The 22062-nt window shown below is 31.1% G+C and overlaps 1 pseudogene across 1 annotated transcript in view; it reads right to left on the bottom strand.

Moving 5' to 3' along the window:
- LOC143248454 (ankyrin repeat domain-containing protein 13C-like) overlaps positions 1–22062 on the bottom strand; it is a 54825-nt pseudogene that overhangs the window by 22130 nt on the left and 10633 nt on the right. Inside the window, exons 3-7 of the transcript XR_013026993.1 lie at positions 18773–18877; positions 14980–15111; positions 11880–11946; positions 8881–9025; positions 5767–5898 (exon numbers count right to left, since the gene is read on the bottom strand). The product of XR_013026993.1 is annotated as an ankyrin repeat domain-containing protein 13C-like (transcript). The remainder of the gene's footprint in view (positions 1–5766; positions 5899–8880; positions 9026–11879; positions 11947–14979; positions 15112–18772; positions 18878–22062) is intronic.

The following is a 22062-nucleotide window of genomic DNA, read 5'->3' on the forward strand; positions in this document are numbered from 1 at the left end:
AATGAAACATCCAAGTCAACACCTATAAATACCATAGTGGCTGTCTCAGAAAGCATGCAAGCCATGAAATGGTTTACAATAAAACTTACATGACCTGTGAGCATAGTGGTGGTTGTATTGAAAGAAAACTGTATGTTGTTGATGGTTGTATTGAAAGAAAACTGTGTGTTGTTGATGGTTGTATTGAAAGAAAACTGTGTGTGTTGTTGATGGTTGTATTGAAAGAAAACTGTGTGTGTTGTTGATGGTTGTATTGAAAGAAAACTGTGTGTGTTGTTGATGGTTGTATTGAAAGAAAACTGTGTGTGTTGTTGATGGTTGTATTGAAAGAAAACTGTGTGTGTTGTTGATGGTTGTACTGAAAGAAAACTGTGTGTTGTTGATGGTTGTATTGAAAGAAAACTGTGTGTTGTTGATGGTTCCTTTTACAGAAAAAACTTTGTGTAGTTATAACAATGGTAAAAGAAATTTTAACTTGTCCCAAAAGAAAATACATTCACTAATATTGAAGCTTACCAGCATATTTCAAGAAATGAAAATATGATTAATATTAATTTAACATCAAAATTAGAACACATACTAAATAACATGGACTTATCTGCAATATGAGATACACATACTAAATAACATGGACTTATCTGAAATATGAGATACACATACTAAATAACATGGACTTATCTGAAATATAAAATACACATACTAAATAACATGGACTTATCTGAAATATGAGATACACATACTAAATAACATGGACTTATCTGAAATATAAGATACACATACTAAATAACATGGACTTATCTGAAATATGAGATACACATACTAAATAACATGGACTCATCTGAAATATGAGATACACATACTAAATAACATGGACTTGTCTGAAATATCAGATACACATACTAAATAACATGGACTTATCTGAAATATAAGATACACATACTAAATAACATGGACTTATCTGAAATATGAGATACACAAACTAAATAACATGGACTCATCTGAAATATCAGATACACATACTAAATAACATGGACTTGTCTGAAATATAAGATACACATACTAAACAACATGGACTTGTCTGACATAAGATACACATACTAAATAACATGGACTTGTCTGAAATATAAGATACACATACTAAATAACATGGACTTATCTGAAATATAAGATACACATACTAAATAACATGGACTTATCTGAAATGTAAGATACACATAGTAAATAATAGAGTTATCTGAAATGTAAGACACACATACTAAATAACATGGACTTGTCTGAAATATAAGATACACATACTAAACAACATGGACTTGTCTGACATAAGATACACATACTAAATAACATGGACTTGTCTGAAATATAAGATACACATACTAAATAACATGGACTTATCTGAAATATAAGATACACATACTAAATAACATGGACTTATCTGAAATGTAAGATACACATAGTAAATAATAGAGTTATCTGAAATGTAAGACACACATACTAAATAACATGGGCTTATCTGAAATATAAGATACACATACTAAATAACATGGACTTATCTGAAATATGAGATACACAAACTAAATAACATGGACTCATCTGAAATATCAGATACACATACTAAATAACATGGACTTATCTGAAATGTAAGATACACATACTAAATAACATGGACTTGTCTGAAATATAAGATACACATACTAAACAACATGGACTTGTCTGACATAAGATACACATACTAAATAACATGGACTTGTCTGAAATATAAGATACACATACTAAATAACATGGACTTGTCTGACATATAAGATACACATACTAAATAACATGGACTTGTCTGACATATAAGACACACATACTAAATAACATGGACTTATCTGAAATGTAAGATACACATACTAAATAACATGGACTTGTCTGACATATAAGATACACATACTAAATAACATGGACTTGTCTGACATATAAGACACACATACTAAATAACATGGACTTGTCTGACATATAAGATACACATACTAAATAACATGGACTTGTCTGACATATAAGACACACATACTAAATAACATGGACTTATCTGAAATGTAAGATACACATACTAAATAACATGGACTTGTCTGACATATAAGATACACATACTAAATAACATGGACTTGTCTGACATGTAAGACACACATACTAAAAAACATGGACTTATCTGAAATGTAAGATACACATACTAAATAACATGGGCTTGTCTGACATATAAGATACACATACTAAATAACATGGACTTATCTGACATATAAGATACACATACTAAATAACATGGACTTGTCTGACATATAAGATACACATACTAAATAACATGGACTTGTCTGACATATAAGATACACATACTAAATAACATGGACTTATCTGAAATGTTAGATACACATAGTAAATAATAGAGTTATCTGAAATGTAAGATACACATACTAAATAACATGGGCTTGTCTGACATATAAGACACACATACTAAATAACATGGACTTATCTGAAATGTAAGATACACATACTAAATAACATGGACTTGTCTGACATATAAGATTCACATACTAAATAACATGGACTTGTCTGACATATAAGACACACATACTAAATAACATGGACTTATCTGACATATAAGATACACATACTAAATACCATGGACTTGTCTGACATATAAGATACACATACTAAATAACATGGACTCATCTGAAATATGAGACACACATAGTAAATAATAGAGTTATCTGAAATATAAGATACACATACTAAATACCATGGGCTTGTCTGACATATAAGATACACATACTAAATACCATGGACTTGTCTGACATATAAGACACACATACTAAATAACATGGACTTATCTGAAATGTAAGATACACATACTAAATAACATGGGCTTGTCTGACATATAAGATACACATACTAAATACCATGGACTTATCTGACATATAAGATACACATACTAAATAACATGGACTTGTCTGACATATAAGATACACATACTAAATAACATGGACTCATCTGAAATATGAGACACACATAGTAAATAATAGAGTTATCTGAAATATAAGATACACATACTAAATAACATGGGCTTGTCTGACATATAAGATACACATACTAAATAACATGGACTTGTCTGACATATAAGACACACATACTAAATAACATGGACTTATCTGAAATATAAGATACACATACTAAATAACATGGACTTATCTGAAATGTAAGATACACATAGTAAATAATAGAGTTATCTGAAATGTAAGACACACATACTAAATAACATGGGCTTGTCTGACATATAAGATACACATACTAAATAACATGGACTTGTCTGACATATAAGATACACATACTAAATAACATGGGCTTGTCTGACATATAAGATACACATACTAAATAACATGGACTTGTCTGACATATAAGATACACATACTAAATAACATGGACTTGTCTGACATATAAGATACACATACTAAATAACATGGGCTTGTCTGACATATAAGATACACATACTAAATAACATGGACTTGTCTGACATATAAGATACACATACTAAATAACATGGACTTGTCTGACATATAAGATTCACATACTAAATAACATGGGCTTGTCTGACATATAAGATACACATACTAAATAACATGGACTTGTCTGACATATAAGATACACATACTAAATAACATGGACTTATCTGACATATAAGATACACATACTAAATACCATGGACTTATCTGACATATAAGATACACATACTAAGTAACATGGACTTGTCTGACATATAAGATACACATACTAAATAACATGGACTCATCTGAAATATGAGACACACATAGTAAATAATAGAGTTATCTGAAATATAAGATACACATACTAAATACCATGGGCTTGTCTGACATATAAGATACACATACTAAATACCATGGACTTGTCTGACATATAAGACACACATACTAAATAACATGGACTTATCTGAAATGTAAGATACACATACTAAATAACATGGGCTTGTCTGACATATAAGATACACATACTAAATACCATGGACTTATCTGACATATAAGATACACATACTAAATAACATGGACTTGTCTGACATATAAGATACACATACTAAATAACATGGACTCATCTGAAATATGAGACACACATAGTAAATAATAGAGTTATCTGAAATATAAGATACACATACTAAATACCATGGACTTGTCTGACATATAAGACACACATACTAAATAACATGGACTTATCTGAAATGTAAGATACACATACTAAATAACATGGGCTTGTCTGACATATAAGATACACATACTAAATACCATGGACTTATCTGACATATAAGATACACATACTAAATAACATGGACTTGTCTGACATATAAGACACACATACTAAATAACATGGACTTATCTGAAATATAAGATACACATACTAAATAACATGGACTTATCTGAAATGTAAGATACACATAGTAAATAATAGAGTTATCTGAAATGTAAGACACACATACTAAATAACATGGGCTTGTCTGACATATAAGATACACATACTAAATAACATGGGCTTGTCTGACATATAAGATACACATACTAAATAACATGGACTTGTCTGACATATAAGATACACATACTAAATAACATGGGCTTGTCTGACATATAAGATACACATACTAAATAACATGGACTTGTCTGACATATAAGATACACATACTAAATAACATGGGCTTGTCTGACATATAAGATACACATACTAAATAACATGGACTTGTCTGACATATAAGATACACATACTAAATAACATGGGCTTGTCTGACATATAAGATACACATACTAAATAACATGGACTTGTCTGACATATAAGATACACATACTAAATAACATGGGCTTGTCTGACATATAAGATACACATACTAAATAACATGGGCTTGTCTGACATATAAGATACACATACTAAATAACATGGGCTTGTCTGACATATAAGATACACATACTAAATAACATGGGCTTGTCTGACATATAAGATACACATACTAAATAACATGGGCTTGTCTGACATATAAGATACACATACTAAATAACATGGGCTTGTCTGACATATAAGATACACATACTAAATAACATGGACTTGTCTGACATATAAGATACACATACTAAATAACATGGGCTTGTCTGACATATAAGATACACATAGTAAATAATAGAGTTATCTGAAATGTAAGACACACATACTAAATAACATGGGCTTGTCTGACATATAAGATACACATACTAAATAACATGGGCTTGTCTGACATATAAGATACACATACTAAATAACATGGACTTGTCTGACATATAAGATACACATACTAAATAACATGGACTTGTCTGACATATAAGATACACATACTAAATAACATGGACTTGTCTGACATATAAGATACACATACTAAATAACATGGACTTGTCTGACATATAAGATACACATACTAAATAACATGGACTTGTCTGACATATAAGATACACATACTAAATAACATGGACTTGTCTGACATATAAGATACACATACTAAATAACATGGGCTTGTCTGACATATAAGATACACATACTAAATAACATGGACTTGTTTGACATATAAGATACACATACTAAATAACATGGGCTTGTCTGACATATAAGATACTACTTTGTATTACAAATAAAAATAACACCAATATATTTGGATCAGAACAACATTTCTGCAAGACGTTTCTTGACAGTGTTATATGACACACTACTTACTGTTCGATCTCCTCTAAAGATCCAGCCGGTCTGTGCCCTGCTGAAGGTGATAGATTTTGTAGACATCTGAACACTGACTATGTCGCTACTCATTAATAAATCAATTTCATCTTCTGTTTCAGCTTCAGTTTCCTGCTTATCAGTACATAAAATATTAGTCAACTTAAAAAAAAATGTTTAAGCAAGACCATCTTAATACACAGTTTTGGAGCTGTAAATATATTATCAAATAGTAAAAATAAGAGAAGTTTCCCGGTTTTACATTATAAAATATTGTAACTGAACACTGACGATTCAAAACTTTTGTTTTTTTAAATTCGTGCAAAACTACACAAGGGATATCTACACTAGCCGTCCCTAATTTAGCAGTGTAAGACTAGAAGGAAGGAAGCTAGTCACCACCACCCACCGCCAACTCTTGGGCCACTCTTTTACCAACAAATAGTGGGATTGAACGTAACATTATAACACCCCCCACGGCTGAAAGTGTGAGCATGTTTGGTGCAACAGGGATTCAAACCCACGACCCTCAGATTATGAGTCAAACGCCTTAACACACCTGGCCATGCCGGGTCTCTATTCAAACCTACAATACAATACCTGTTTATAAAACTAAGTAAAAATACTGGAATAGAAACAAAGTATCAAAGATAATTATATCTGGTGAAATTTTAGGTTCATGCATCACTAGATGAATTACACATGGTAGGATTCCTGGTTCGTACAAATTTAAATAAAGTATATATGTAGGGATTTCTGGTTCATATAACACTACAAATGAATTATATATGCTGAGATTCCTGGTTCATACCACACTACAAATGAATAATATCTGGTGGGGTTCCTGGTTCACACAACAACTCTCACTATGAGCTCCATTGACTGAACCTAAACATTTACCTTTAAATTCCCCTACTATACTCCTAGTAAGCATTAAGAGTCATATATAGACAAGAAATTAGAATTTTTAATGAAGCATTTTCAATAAACATTTAACCATAAATACACAAAGTGTTGGCTGCTCTAAGTACAAAGTGATTTTCATGTTCAGATTAAAAGTAATTTTTCACCTGAAAAATTTCAAACTTCATTTGTGTAATCTCTAAAACTTCCTAAATGCTTTAGAGAGTGTTTTTTTTTTGGTAAAACTATATATTTTATTTCTTGTTTTCTGTACCATAATTATGTACAAGGTTTCTCAACTTGGTCAACTTCATAACCACCATAAAATAAATACCAAAGTAATCTAAATTAATTTTTTTCTTTCTACAATGACTTCAGATTGTAACATGAAACATTTGTTTATCCAAAATAGCACTGAATTTATAACAGTACACATTTCTTTACAATTATGTTTAATTGTCCTTTGAACCATGTCTAACTAACATTCTGCTACATATGTAGTAGATCACTTGGTGAACATGTATCTTGTGTTATCCTACTGAATTACGTAATCCATGGGTTACTTATGAGCTGCCCATGAGTAAAGCTTGTGACAAATTTATTCTACTTAAGTTAGTCTTATCTAATCAAATACAAAAGTTTATTTTTACATTTTAGTTACTTTATATTAATAAACACACATTAAAAATGAGAAATATAGTACTTATCAAGGTCTCTCTTAACTGTTAATGAAACTTAACCCTACTTTTTTATACTAATAATATTACTGCACTAATTTTAAAATAATGTACAAAAGAATACAGAATAATAACATTCAAGAAGCAGACAAAGTTCTTGTGATTATCACATGTTTTTCTGACTATGAAAGAAGAGCTGTTGAAAACTCAGTTTAGCTTGTCAATGTGTTTCCTTGAAATTTGAAAACTCAGTTTAGCTCGTCAATGTGTTTCCTTGAAATTTGAAAACTCAGTTTAGCTCGTCAATGTGTTTCCTTGAAATTTGAAAACTCAGTTTAGCTCGTCAATGTGTTTCCTTGAAATAGAAGTGAAATACACAATTCCACGTACAGAAGAAAATGTAATATAGTATGCCATTTGATATATTAAAACACTGGCTTTCCATTGGTTATAAATAATGTTATAAATCAGAGAACTATTGGTAATTTACGAAAGACAATATGTGACAGGTGGTGTGGTAAGTTGACCTGATTTTCTATTTTATTACTCTGTAACCAAATAAGATTGAAAACTACAAAAATTATGCTTTTCCTGACTGGTGACAACATGATAAATAAATTAAAGAAGGGACAGAACTAGAGAGTAAATCTAACAATACTCATACTACAGGAAGTTCAGGATTTAAAACTTCTATTAAGTTATTAGCTATGATGTTTTGTCTAGTTTATTTGTATACCATGATTAATAGTTTAACTGAATTTTGAATGTAACTCAGTGAAACTTTGTGACATGCACAGAAAAGAATGTTCAAAATAAAAGGGTTAAATGAATTATATTTGGGAGGGTTCCTGATTTATACAGCACTTTAGATAAATTACATCTGGTGGGATTCCTGCTTCATACAAGAGTTGAATTATAATTGATGCAATTCCAGGTTCATACAACACCAAATGAACTATATCTGGTGGAATTCCTGCTTCATACAAGAGTTCAATTATAACTGATGCAATTCCAAGTTCATACAACACCAAATGAACTATATCTGGTGGGATTCCTGCTTCATACAAGAGTTGAATTATAACTGATGCAATTCCAGGTTCATACAACACCAAATGAACTATATCTGGTGGGATTCCTGCTTCATACAAGAGTTCAATTATAACTGATGCAATTCCAGGTTCATACAACACCAAATGAACTATATCTGGTGGAATTCCTGCTTCATACAAGAGTTCAATTATAACTGATGCAATTCCAAGTTCATACAACACCAAATGAACTATATCTGGTGGGATTCCTGCTTCATACAAGAGTTGAATTATAACTGATGCAATTCCAGGTTCATACAACACCAAATGAACTATATCTGGTGGGATTTCTGGTTCATATAACACTACTTCAATCATAGTTAGTGGGAGATTCCTAGTTTTGATTAAAATTCCATATCAACAGAAACAAAATTTAAATTTTATGTATAAAACAAATGTTATGAAAAAGGTTTTAAAACATATCTAAAGACTGTTGAAGATCTTACCTCGTAGCGAACCTTCTGATAAACTTTCTGTTCATTATCTAGAACTGTAAGTGACTGTGATGGTTTAGCATTTCCACTAAATATAAAACTCACATTCCCTCTTTCCCACCTCATGTCATTGAAATCAACTAATGTTGTGTCTAATCTGAAAAAAATAAACATTTGGAAGATGTCATGTCCTCGTTAAACGTAGCTACCAGATTTTCAAATTTAATGTACACCAACACACTACAATTCAAACAAAATACACCCATGCAAATACAACAGTGATTAATAAAGTAAAAGTGACATGATTTTCATATGCATGAGCCAACTGGCACGAAATCTGACATTTCTATAAACATGCAAAATTAAAACTAAAACATCTACCAATGTTCAAACGTTCACAAGTCAGGTAAGATTTACATAATATGCTACAAATACTTTATATTACACTAGACATAAATTCATTCTAAAACGTGGACAGTTTTTCAACTCAATAAGGTCTAATAATCTATCGCAAATTAAGAGAATTTTTATGAAGATAAATAATTACTGTTAATTTCTTTTTCTACTGCTTAATTAAGAGACATGTTTAATAAAATACAGTCAAAAAAACCAGAGCCAATTGTTTGGCAAACTCTTGAGAGTAATAATACAAAGTGTTTACTTTTTAATAAACTATGTCATTAAAATTTACCATTCAACTCGTAATGATTTAAACCAAAATTAAGATTTATTAAACAATGAGGCTTGTGTGATAGAACTACAAGTAAAAATGTTATTAATAATGTCTTATTATAGGGATTTGCAGATTACTGCACAATATTTTTGTGATTTTTCTTTCCTTCTATTATAGCAAATCAGAAATTACTTTGCCCATAGCGTAAATACATTTGTAGAAAGTTAACTACACAGGAACAGCAGTGGATAACCTGATATTTATATATTCTTAGAGGTTATAATTTTCCTACACTGAAATATTTCAGACAGAAACGTATGACCATTCATGTGATAACTTTTTCATTCAGTGCTGCCCTGTATATGCCCAATTTGTGCTCACCACTCGGCTTGATATTACCACCTATCCCAAATAGATGTGCTGTAGTATACAAATAAGCATGCCACAACCCTTCACCAATAAGAATATGATGCACCATCCTGGCACAGCTGACTTTTTATATTGTACATCCCAACTGTCACTTTGTGATTAGGCACAAAACAACCAAATTGGAGAGTATAGGTTGGAAGTGTGAGAAGAGATAAACATCTACAGGAAACTAACATTTTCCTAAACTGAAAATGTATTTCTAATAACACTAACCTCTGCTGACATCATAGGTATTTCTTAATCTCCAGTCTATCTAAACATTAAGAATGCTTGCTCTATCTTTTTTACCTCACTCTAATGCCTTAGGCAAATTATAATTTTCAAATTTTTCTACCAACTTCTGTGTTCTCTATTTAGGTACTGTATATAATCACCTCATTTTGATAATATAATCACATTTTTGAGATACAAACTGGATTTTAGGGGAAAATTAGGGTGGTTGAGTGTCAGTAGAGGTAAGTATCTTTGGAAATATATTTTCAGTTTAAAAAAATGTTAACTTCCAAAACATATTTATGGGCAATATAGTTAGAAGGTGAAGGGGTCAGTGTGGGCATAGTACATACAGAAAGCATCATCTATATAGAACAGGAGTGTACCAAGAGAATAAATATGGTAAAAGAGCATTTCAACTGAAGTGTTAACTTATAGTACGTAACATTTCAACTAAATTGTTTATTTACAGTATGTAGTGTTTCAACTAAAGTGCTTACTTACAGTATGTAGTGTTTCAACTAAAGTGCTTACTTACAGTACGTAGTGTTTCAACTTAAGGGCTTACTTACAGTATGTAGTGTTTCAACTAAAGTGCTTACTTACAGTATGTAGTGTTTTAACTTAAGTGCTTACTTACAGTATGTAGTGTTTCAACTAAAGTGCTTACTTACAGTATGTAGTGTTTCAACTTAAGTGCTTACTTACAGTACGTAGTGTTTCAACTAAAGTGCTTACCCACGGTATGTAGTGTTTCAACTAAAGTGCTTACTTACAGTATGTAGTGTTTCAACTAAAGTGCTTACTTACAGTATGTAGTGTTTCAACTAAAGTGCTTACTTACAGTATGTAGTGTTTCAACTAAAGTGCTTACTTACAGTATGTAGTGTTTCAACTTAAGGGCTTACTTACAGTACGTGTAGCATTTCAAATAAAGTGCTTACTTATAGTACGTGTAGCATTTCAAATAAAGTGCTTACTTATAGTACGTGTAGCATTTCAAATAAAGTGCTTACTTACAGTACGTGTAGCATTTCAAATAAAGTGCTTACTTATAGTACGCAGCATTTCAACTAAAGTGTTTACTTATAGCACGTACAGTTTTAACTAAAGTGTTTACTTATAGCACGCACAGTTTCAACTAGTGTTTACTTATAGCACGTACAGTTTTAACTAAAGTGTTTACTTATAGCACTTACAGTTTTAACTAAAGTGTTTACTTATAGCACGTACCGTTTCAACTAAACAGTTTACTTATAACATGTACAGTTTTAACTAACGTGTTTACTTATAGCACGTACCGTTTCAACTAAACAGTTTACTAATATTAAATAATCTATCAACTAAACTGTACTAAAGAACAGAATATTTTTTTCTTACTATATAAAAATATTTCATCACAATAATAATTTCTGAAAACAACCACAGCAGTTCTATAAAAGCATCACCATATTTATGGCTAAATATTATTTTAAGGTGGAACATTAAATGCCACGCTGCATAACTATAATTTCCACCTCTAATTAGTCCACAATAACACAACATTTTAAAAATTCTTCTGGTATTTTCTAACAGTAGTTTTCACATTTCCTTTTGAATGCTATGAAGCATCCATTTTTTTTGTTATTCTTGAAATAATTTTAAGACAAAAAAGATTCAAAATTTAAAAATATACAAGAATAACTTTCATAATTACCTGATACTGGAGCCCTTCTTTCTTATTTTACAGATATCTGATGGTAAGAGCCGTGAAACTAGGGGAACTAGAATGGAAAAAACATACAACTGAATCAATAGCATCCATTACTATCCCTCATCTTTGTTTTAAAGATCACAGAAGGCTGAACTGACTTATAAAAGTTGAACATTCTTAGCTGATACTTACCTCATACAGTTTTTAATTAATTAATCTCTCAAGCTGTAGGAAAAGTTGAATCAAATTCAGTGATTTACAACATTCAGTATAAAAGAAGGTTATTATCTCTCAGTCTACTAGTTCCAACATTACTACCTTTAATTAAACCTATCTATAAATTAAACTGGTTTTCATACATCAAAATGACACTCATAATTTACAACAATATAGAACTGCATCCCGACACACTTCTTAAGGTTACCTGTTATTGGTTTTACCTTATGAAGCCAACACTTCTTAAGGTTCCCTGTTATTGGTTTTACCTCATGAAGCCAACACTTCTTAAGATTCCCTGTTATTGGTTTTACCTTATGAAGCCAAAAGTATCATGAAAATTGTCAGCCAAATTTTAGACTTTTCTACATCACATAAAACTTTCTGCCAAAGAAGCTAAACTAGTCAAACTTGTAGAATAGTTTCTTGGTGACAGATTAACCTTTATATTCAGTGTCTCTAACTTATCCATACAGTGTCATTCAATGTGATTGACCTCAGGGGTGAAGAAAGTAATTTAACATTAACCTGAAGATGACCTAAGAAAGTTGAAACATTGTTCTCTGGTTTATTAGTAAAAGTGTTAATACCCATACCAGCCATCCTGAGATACATTTCTTACATTTTGTTATTTTTACATATATCCCATTTCTAGTTTTTACATTTGAATTATTTTTATGGCCATAAAAAATATACATAAAAATCAAAAACTATATTACTTACCTTTGACTTCCTGCATATTATTTTCAGTTGTCAATGAAGTTTTATAATTTTTTTTAAATAATAATACACAAAATTGTTACTTAGTTAAATAATGTGCCTAAAGATAGTAAAATACACAAAATGGTGCCATGTAACTATAAGAATTTAACTTGCTTTCTAACTAGGACAAGAGAGGTTTAAGGTAACTTTCTTACCTGCTCAATATGAATACCATGAGATAGATATTCAAACTGAAGACAAAACTGGCAATACTTTGTACTAAAAACAAAATGAAGCCGTACCTTTCTATTGGCTATAGATGATACAATATAAAACTTCTGAAAGAATTACTGACAATTGGTGAAAGAAATGAGATGAAAGGTGCGCAAGGTAATTGGATCTGATTTGCTACTTATAACTCTGTGAATAAATAAGATTAACTACAGAACGTGCCATATGATGTGACTATAAACTGACAAGCAAATGCATCATACGGTGCAGTTGTAAGCTAACAAGTAATTGTAAAACACATGATATCGTGTGCTTTAATTTCTTTCGTGCAACAGCCTGTGTAACACAACCCAACTGATTACTAAATGTTAATTGATTGATAATTTCTGCTGATATCACTGACTCACTCATTAATAGACTAGTATATTGTATTCTAGTCAAGTTCTACTATAAAAGTCTACTGGTATATTGTATTCTAGTCAAGTTCTACTATAAAAGTCTACTGGTATCTTGTATTCTAGTCAAGTTCTGCTATAAAAGTCTACTGGTATCTTGTATTCTAGTCAAGTTCTGCTATAAAAGTCTACTGGTATCTTGTATTCTAGTCAAGTTCTGCTATAAAGTCTACTGGTATCTTGTATTCTAGTCAAGTTCTGCTATAAAAGTCTACTGGTATCTTGTATTCTAGTCAAGTTCTGCTATAAAAGTCTACTGGTATCTTGTATTCTAGTCAAGTTCTGCTATAAAAGTCTGCTGGTATCTTGTATTCTAGTCAAGTTCTGCTATAAAAGTTTACTGGTATCTTGTATTCTAGTCAAGTTCTGCTATAAAAGTTTACTGGTATCTTGTATTCTAGTCAAGTTCTGCTATAAAAGTCTACTGGTATCTTGTATTTTAGTCAAGTTCTGCTATAAAAGTCTGCTGGTATCTTGTATTCTAGTCAAGTTCTACTATAAAAGTCTACTGGTATCTTGTATTCTAGTCAAGTTCTGCTATAAAAGTCTACTGGTATCTTGTATTCTAGTCAAGTTCTGCTATAAAAGTCTACTGGTATCTTGTATTCTAGTCAAGTTCTGCTATAAAAGTCTGCTGGTATCTTGTATTCTAGTCAAGTTCTGCTATAAAAGTTTACTGGTATCTTGTATTCTAGTCAAGTTCTGCTATAAAAGTTTACTGGTATCTTGTATTCTAGTCAAGTTCTGCTATAAAAGTCTACTGGTATCTTGTATTTTAGTCAAGTTCTGCTATAAAAGTCTGCTGGTATCTTGTATTCTAGTCAAGTCCTGCTATAAAAGTCTGCTGGTATCTTGTATTCTAGTCAAGTTCTGCTATAAAAGTCTTCTGGTATCTTGTATTTTAATCAAGTTCTCCCATAAAAGTCAGTTTGTGTCTTGTATTCTAGTCAAGTACTGCTATAAAAGTCTACTGGTATCTTGTATTCTAGTCAAGTTCTGCTATAAAAGTCTGCTGGTATCTTGTATTCTAGTCAAGTTCTGCTATAAAAGTCTGCTGGTATCTTGTATTCTAGTCAAGTCCTGCTATAAAAGTCTGCTGGTATCTTGTATTCTAGTCAAGTTCTGCTATAAAAGTCTGCTGGTATCTTGTATTCTAGTCAAGTTCTGCTATAAAAGTCTGCTGGTATCTTGTATTCTAGTCAAGTTCTGCTATAAAAGTCTGCTGGTGTCTTGTATTCTAGTCAAGTCCTGCTATAAAAGTCTGCTGGTATCTTGTATTCTAGTCAAGTTCTGCTATAAAAGTCTGCTGGTATCTTGTATTTTAGTCAAGTTCTGCTATAAAAGTTTACTGGTATCTTGTATTCTAGTCAAGTTCTCCTTTTAAAGTCAGTTTATGTCTTGTATTTTAGCCAAGTTCTTCTTATAATAGATAATTAATATTTATGTTATAAACTATATATTTTATAAACTACCTAATTATATTTTACAAACACTCTCACCCCAACTCTGAAAGTCCCATTTTAATTCCATATAAAAATCTCCCATCTGATTCAATGCTCGTACTAAATCAGGTCTTCTCATTTCCATAGCTTCTCTAGACTGTTGTTTAAGCTTCCTTAGAAGGGAAGTAACTGTTAAAAAATAAGTGTTATAAGTGTTATCTTCTACACTACATTAATGTTTATGATTCAGTTTATTTCCTTATTTTATATTTAGTAAAACAGAACATTTTTTCTCTTTAATGTTGCAGAATAGTTTCTCTTTCCTTTCAACCTGTGTAACAACTCTCTAGAATATATTTCTATAACAATGTTAGATTGTTATTTTCCTCACCTCATAAACAGGTATTGTTACTGAACTTCCTGTAATTCTATTTTTTTTATAAAATCTTAAGTGTTTCTTATATTCTGTGAGAAAAGTGAAACCAATAAAGTACACAGTGTGAAAGAGACTTTAAATCTTGAAAAATGTAATATTTCTGCTACTCTAAATATTCATAGGTGAAACCAAATAAAATAAAAAGACACTATTCATTATCATCTGTCCGGCCCAACTATAGCCAAGGAAAAAACACTATTCACTATCATCTGTCAGGTCCCACTATAGCTAAGAAAAAGGCACTATTCACTATCATCTGTCAGGTCCAACTATAGCCAAGGAAAAGACACTAATCACTATCATCTGTCAGGTCCAACTATAGCCAAGGAAAAAACACTATTCACTATCATCTGTCAGGTCCAACTATAGCCAAGGAAAAGACACTAATCACTATCATCTGTCAGGTCCAACTATAGCCAAGGAAAAAACACTATTCACTATCATCTGTCAGGTCCAACTATAGCTACGGAAAAGACACTATTCACTATCATTTGTCAGGTCCAACTATAGCTAAGGAAAAGACACTATTCACTATCATCTGTCAAGTCCAACTATAACTAAGGAAAAGACACTATTCTCTATCAACTGTCAGGTCCAACTATAACTAAGGAAAAGACACTATTCACTATCATCTGTCAGGACCAACTATAGCTAAGGAAAAGACACTATTCTCTATCATCTGTCAGGTCCAACTATAACTAAGGAAAAGACACTATTCACTATCATCTATCAGGTCCAACTATAGCTAAGGAAAAGACACTATTCACTATCATCTGTCAAGTCCAACTATAACTAAGGAAAAGACACTATTCACTATCATCTGTCAGGACCAACTATAGCTAAGGAAAAGACACTATTCTCTATCATCTGTCAGGTCCAACTATAACTAAGGAAAAGACACTATTCTCTATCATCTGTCAGGTCCAACTATAGCTAAGGAAAAGACACTATTCACTATCATTTGTCAGGTCCAACTATAGCTAAGGAAAAGACACTATTCTCTATCATCTGTCAGGTCCAACTATAACTAAGGAAAAGACACTATTCTCTATCATCTGTCAGGTCCAACTATAGCTAAGGAAAAGACACTATTCTCTATCATCTGTCAGGTCCAACTTTAGCCAAGTAAAAGACATTATTCACTATCATCATCAGATTCAACTTTAGCCAAGTAAAAGACACTATTCACTATTATGGTCCAGGAAAAGACACTATTTGCAGAGATGCCAACTATTTCAAATGACTGAGCATAATGATTGTAGATAGAGCCCTTTCACAGTTTTAGTCCTTTTAGATTTGCCAGAAACAAGACAATCTGGTGAACGAGGCCTCTTTTTTTCCATCTTGTGAACGATCGCATTGGTGTTTCTATGCCGCTTAGAAAATGAGAAATACCCATCTATGTGAGCACTGATTGGCTGACAAGCACTGATGATGTAATTACGTATTCCCCCACGTAAGCAGTATGGAGAAGCACCTAACTCAAACTATTGGTAGACTTCGGAAATACAAATATTTTTTACTATTTCAAGCACAAACATGATTATCGCAAGTAACAATTTGGACTATGTCTTTTATTTATTACCAAAATTTATTTGTAACTCACTAGAAATTTTCTTTTCACCCCTTTCAAGCCCTGAGGGAACAATTTATCACTTTAGTGTATAGGCCTATATAATATATAATAATTTGGGAGTTGCAACAAGTTGTAATATTTGTCTGTATGAGCCTATAGTCATAATGTATACACCAAAATCATAATGGTTAGCATCTCTGTATTCACTATCATCTATCAAGTCCAGCTAAAGCCAAGGAAAAAGCACTATTTAATACCATCTGTCACATGACTAAATTCAATGAAGAGTCATTGATAAGTATATAAAATATGTATTTCTTAAAACCAAAAAGATCTATTTAATCAATATATTAACTGTTTACCTGTCTATAATTTTGAAAATATATTTTGATTACTATAACATAATATTTAAACTACTAAACTAACTAGTTTAAACAGTTTTAAATCTAATAATTTTATCAACAATTCAACTGTTACTTCCTGAGAAAAAATGATGTAGAAATTTGAAAACCAGAATAGACATGTTGAACTAGGTTACCAAAGTTACATCTTAGGAATGAATGTAAGTAAGACTTCTTTAAATTTCAGCTTTAAACTTGCTTAAATTTAGATTTTTCAAAGAATCTTGAATATTTAACTTAATAGGCATGTTTCCAAACATCTAATCTGTGGACACAAAACAAACAGAATATTTAATATATTTATGATAACCAATTTAAATAGTATACATCTTAGAAATCAGCATTATTTATTTGTATTTCTCTATAGATATAGAATGCTCAGTCAACATCTATAGGAATTTTATAGTTATATATATATATAAAAAGGTAAGTTTGAAAATTTCAATATTATGTTCTATAAATATGGACACAGTTTCCAAAGGTTTAAAACATACTTTTCTTGAGAACAAGATGCTCTAATGAGACCGTTTTTCAAACAAACTTATCTTTTCCAACACACTTCTACAAAAAAAAGGCCAAATATTTTTTTAAAAACTAATTCATAAAAATCTGAAATACAAGTTGTCTGGCTGACATCTGAGCAGATTTAAAAATAAAATCTACTCAAAAATACAATACAGTATCCAATCAAATCACAGAAAACATTTCTCCTTTTGTAACATCTACACTTAGCATCCACATATCACATGTATGTAAATGTGCTACTCTGGACTAATTTCAAGCAATCAATGCAATTAAATATTAACTACTCATGCCGATTGTTTCTTATCTGTGCTGACAGATACATCAACGCTATAGCCACAAAAACACTATTGGCATAATATTGTTACAACACTAACACATTTCAAAAATAGCAACAACTTTTTAAATATTAGTTTAATTACAAAATTGTCAGTTGTTGTTTGAGGTGGTCCACCCCTCCCAATAAATGATTAGTGCTATCTGTTTTACAGAATACAGTAATTAAGTTATGTCAGAAGTGGAGGTTACTTGGTTTGTTAATATTCATTATTTAATACATCTGCTATACATCCCAAACAAATGTCAGGCTAAACTTGTCATATCCTTCTCTGGCTCAAGATCTAGACTAATGAGTACATAATAAAAGTGATGTACTGAGTGACATAGTATGTTACATTTCACTGTGTGTCTCTTAATAATCATTAAAAATATCCACAAACAGGATTCAGAGGTGGGCAAGAAGAAGATAGCAATGGATTACAGAGAACTAGTTCAAATATTATATAATGTCAGGCAAATACACATAGAGCATAATGGGAAAGGTGGATTAGAAAAAACATTTTGTTAAAAGTACTGGAGAGAGAAATCTAACTAATCGGTTATATTTCCAGATATAGAAGAGTATAACAGACTTACTAGTTTGTCTATTTCCAAAACTAATAGCCTCTGCTAATGGACTCCATCCTAAAGCATTCTTTATTTTGACTGATGCACCATGGGACAGTAAAAGCTGTATACATTCTGCAAATATATCACTTAATTTACAATTAAAATTCATTATGATACTAACAAACAATTAAAATAATTTACAATATACACAAATAATTAAAATACATTATGATACTAACAAACAATTAAAATAATTTACAATATACACAAACAATTAAAATAATAATATACACAAATAATTAAAATACATTATGATACTAACAAACAATTAAAATAATAATATACACAAATAATTAAAATACATTATGATACTAACAAACAATTAAAATAATAATATACACAAATAATTAAAATACATTATGATACTAACAAACAATTAAAATAATAATATACACAAATAATTAAAATACATTATGATACTAACAAACAATTAAAATAATAATATACACAAATAATTAAAATACATTATGATACTAATAAACAATTGTACTGAGAAGTAAAACATGTTTTAAAGATTGATTTTGTTCTATGTTTTTCATTACACACACATATTATAATGGAAATATACAAGCAATATACACACAAGATTCAAGAATGAGTAATGGAAACTAGATTGTAAGTTTATTGATAGTAAGATGTATAATACTCTCACAATTACTGTACAAGTTCTTTGTCTCAAAGCTGTACACATCACTGTCATACTACTGTACATCTCACCAACATTGTTATACAGTCTAAGCTGTTCTGTATAATCCTCTGTAAATTAGCCAACATGTTTGACCTTTTCTTTCTTTTCTTCCGTAAGTCCATATAGCCTCAAGAATATTCATATTGGTACTTCATGCAAGCCAAGTTATGAATATGAGTATTCCATTGGACTCTTTATCACCAAAATATCATTTCTCCATATTTGTCACATGCTTGGAATCACTATTTTGCTGGAAGATTAACATAAAATTACATGAAAGATCAAAACCTGCCGATACTCATCAGTAGTGTTGTTTTTTGCCACACATTTACAACTTGAATTAATCTAAAAAGATCACACATGTCCAGCTTTTGTCAGTTCACTGTTCCTGGTCAAACCTTTCTGGTTGGGATGCCTCTTCTCATCACTGATGGATAAGTTCCTACACATCCAGAGACCACATCACATTAATGTGCATCAGATTTTTCTCAAAGTAACGTTCACACTTGTAGTAACATAATTGGAAAGATCTGTATTGAACCATTGTTTGTTTCATAAATAACATGCCCCGAGCTACTTAACATCACTTCTATACTTTGACCACTACTGTTTTAACAGTGCCACCTACACTTGTCTTACGTATAACTCTTACTAAAACACACACCTTCTTCACAATATATTGCATGAGATATTCTTGACCAACCAAAACACTGATTTCTACACATATTTGATGCAGCATTTCAATCCTAAGAACCATGACTATATTTTACTACAACTGTCTCAACTTTTATAGGCTTTATATTGGTGTTACTTTCTGAATTGGCCAAAAGCTGCATTTCATTCAATTTTGGCTTTCAATCAAAGAAAACTGACAAATAATTTTTACTGAATAATTAAAAATTGTTACAGATATAGCAAAACATACATCAACCCATGCCTAAGCTTGGCCTGATTATATTCCCATGTTAGTTTTAAAAGTCAATTCTGAGAGGTAAAAATCTGAATAATATTTTTATTTCTACACTAACACTGTTGGTAAAGGCAACACAAATTACTACAAGCAACGGTAAGTATAACCATCAGAAATATAAACTAACAGTGTTGATAAAGGCAACACAAGTTACTACAAGCAACAGTAAGTGTAACCATCAGAAATATAAACTAACAGTGTTGGTAAAGGCAACACAAGTTACTACAAGCAACAGTAAGTATAACCATTAGAAATATAAACTAACAGTGTTGGTAAAGGCAACACAAGTTCCTAAAAGCAACAGTAAGTATAACCATTAGAAATATAAACTAACAGTGTCGGTAAAGGCAACACAAGTTACTACAAGCAACAGTAAGTATAACCATTAGAAATATAAACTAACAGTGTCGGTAAAGGCAACACAAGCTACTACAAGCAACACAAGTTACTACAAGCAACAATAAGTATAACCATCAGAAATATAAACTAACAGTGTTGGTAAAGGCAACACAAGTTACTACAAGCAACAGTAAGTGTAACCATCAGAAATATAAACTAACAGTGTTGGTAAAGGCAACACAAGTTACTACAAGCAACAGTAAGTATAACCATTAGAAATATAAACTAACAGTGTTGGTAAAGGCAACACAAGTTACTACAAGCAACAGTAAGTATAACCATTAGAAATATAAACTAACAGTGTTGGTAAAGGCAACACAAGTTACTACAAGCAACAGTAAGTATAACCATTAGAAATATAAACTAACAGTGTTGGTAAAGGCAACACAAGTTACTACAAGCAACAGTAAGTATAACCATTAGAAATATAAACTAACAGTGTTGGTAAAGGCAACACAAGTTACTACAAGCAACAGTAAGTATAACCATTAGAAATATAAACTAACAGTGTTGGTAAAGGCAACACAAGTTACTACAAGCAACAGTAAGTATAACCATTAGAAATATAAACTAACAGTGTTGGTAAAGGCAACACAAGTTACTACAAGCAACAGTAAGTATAACCATTAGAAATATAAACTAACAGTGTTGGTAAAGGTAACACAAGTTACTACAAGCAACAGTAAGTATAACCATTAGAAATATAAACTAACAGTGTTGGTAAAGGCAACACAAGTTACTACAAGCAACAGTAAGTATAACCATTAGAAATATAAACTAACAGTGTTGGTAAAGGTAACACAAGTTACTACAAGCAACAGTAAGTATAACCATTAGAAATATAAACTAACAGTGTCGGTAAAGGCAACACAAGCTACTACAAGCAACACAAGTTACTACAAGCAACAGTAAGTATAACCATCAGAAATATAAACTAACAGTGTTGGTAAAGGCAACACAAGTTACTACAAGCAACACTAAGTATAACCATCAGAAATATAAACTAACAGTGTTGGTAAAGGCAACACAAGTTACTACAAGCAACAATAAGTATAACCATCAGAAATATAAACTAACAGTGTTGGTAAAGGCAACACAAGTTACTACAAGCAACAGTAAGTGTAACCATCAGAAATATAAACTAACAGTGTTGGTAAAGGCAACACAAGTTACTATAAGCAACAGTAAGTGTAACCATCA

Source organism: Tachypleus tridentatus, chromosome 4 (genome assembly GCF_004210375.1).
Source record: "Tachypleus tridentatus isolate NWPU-2018 chromosome 4, ASM421037v1, whole genome shotgun sequence".
NCBI classification, from domain to species: Eukaryota; Metazoa; Arthropoda; class Merostomata; order Xiphosura; family Limulidae; genus Tachypleus; species Tachypleus tridentatus.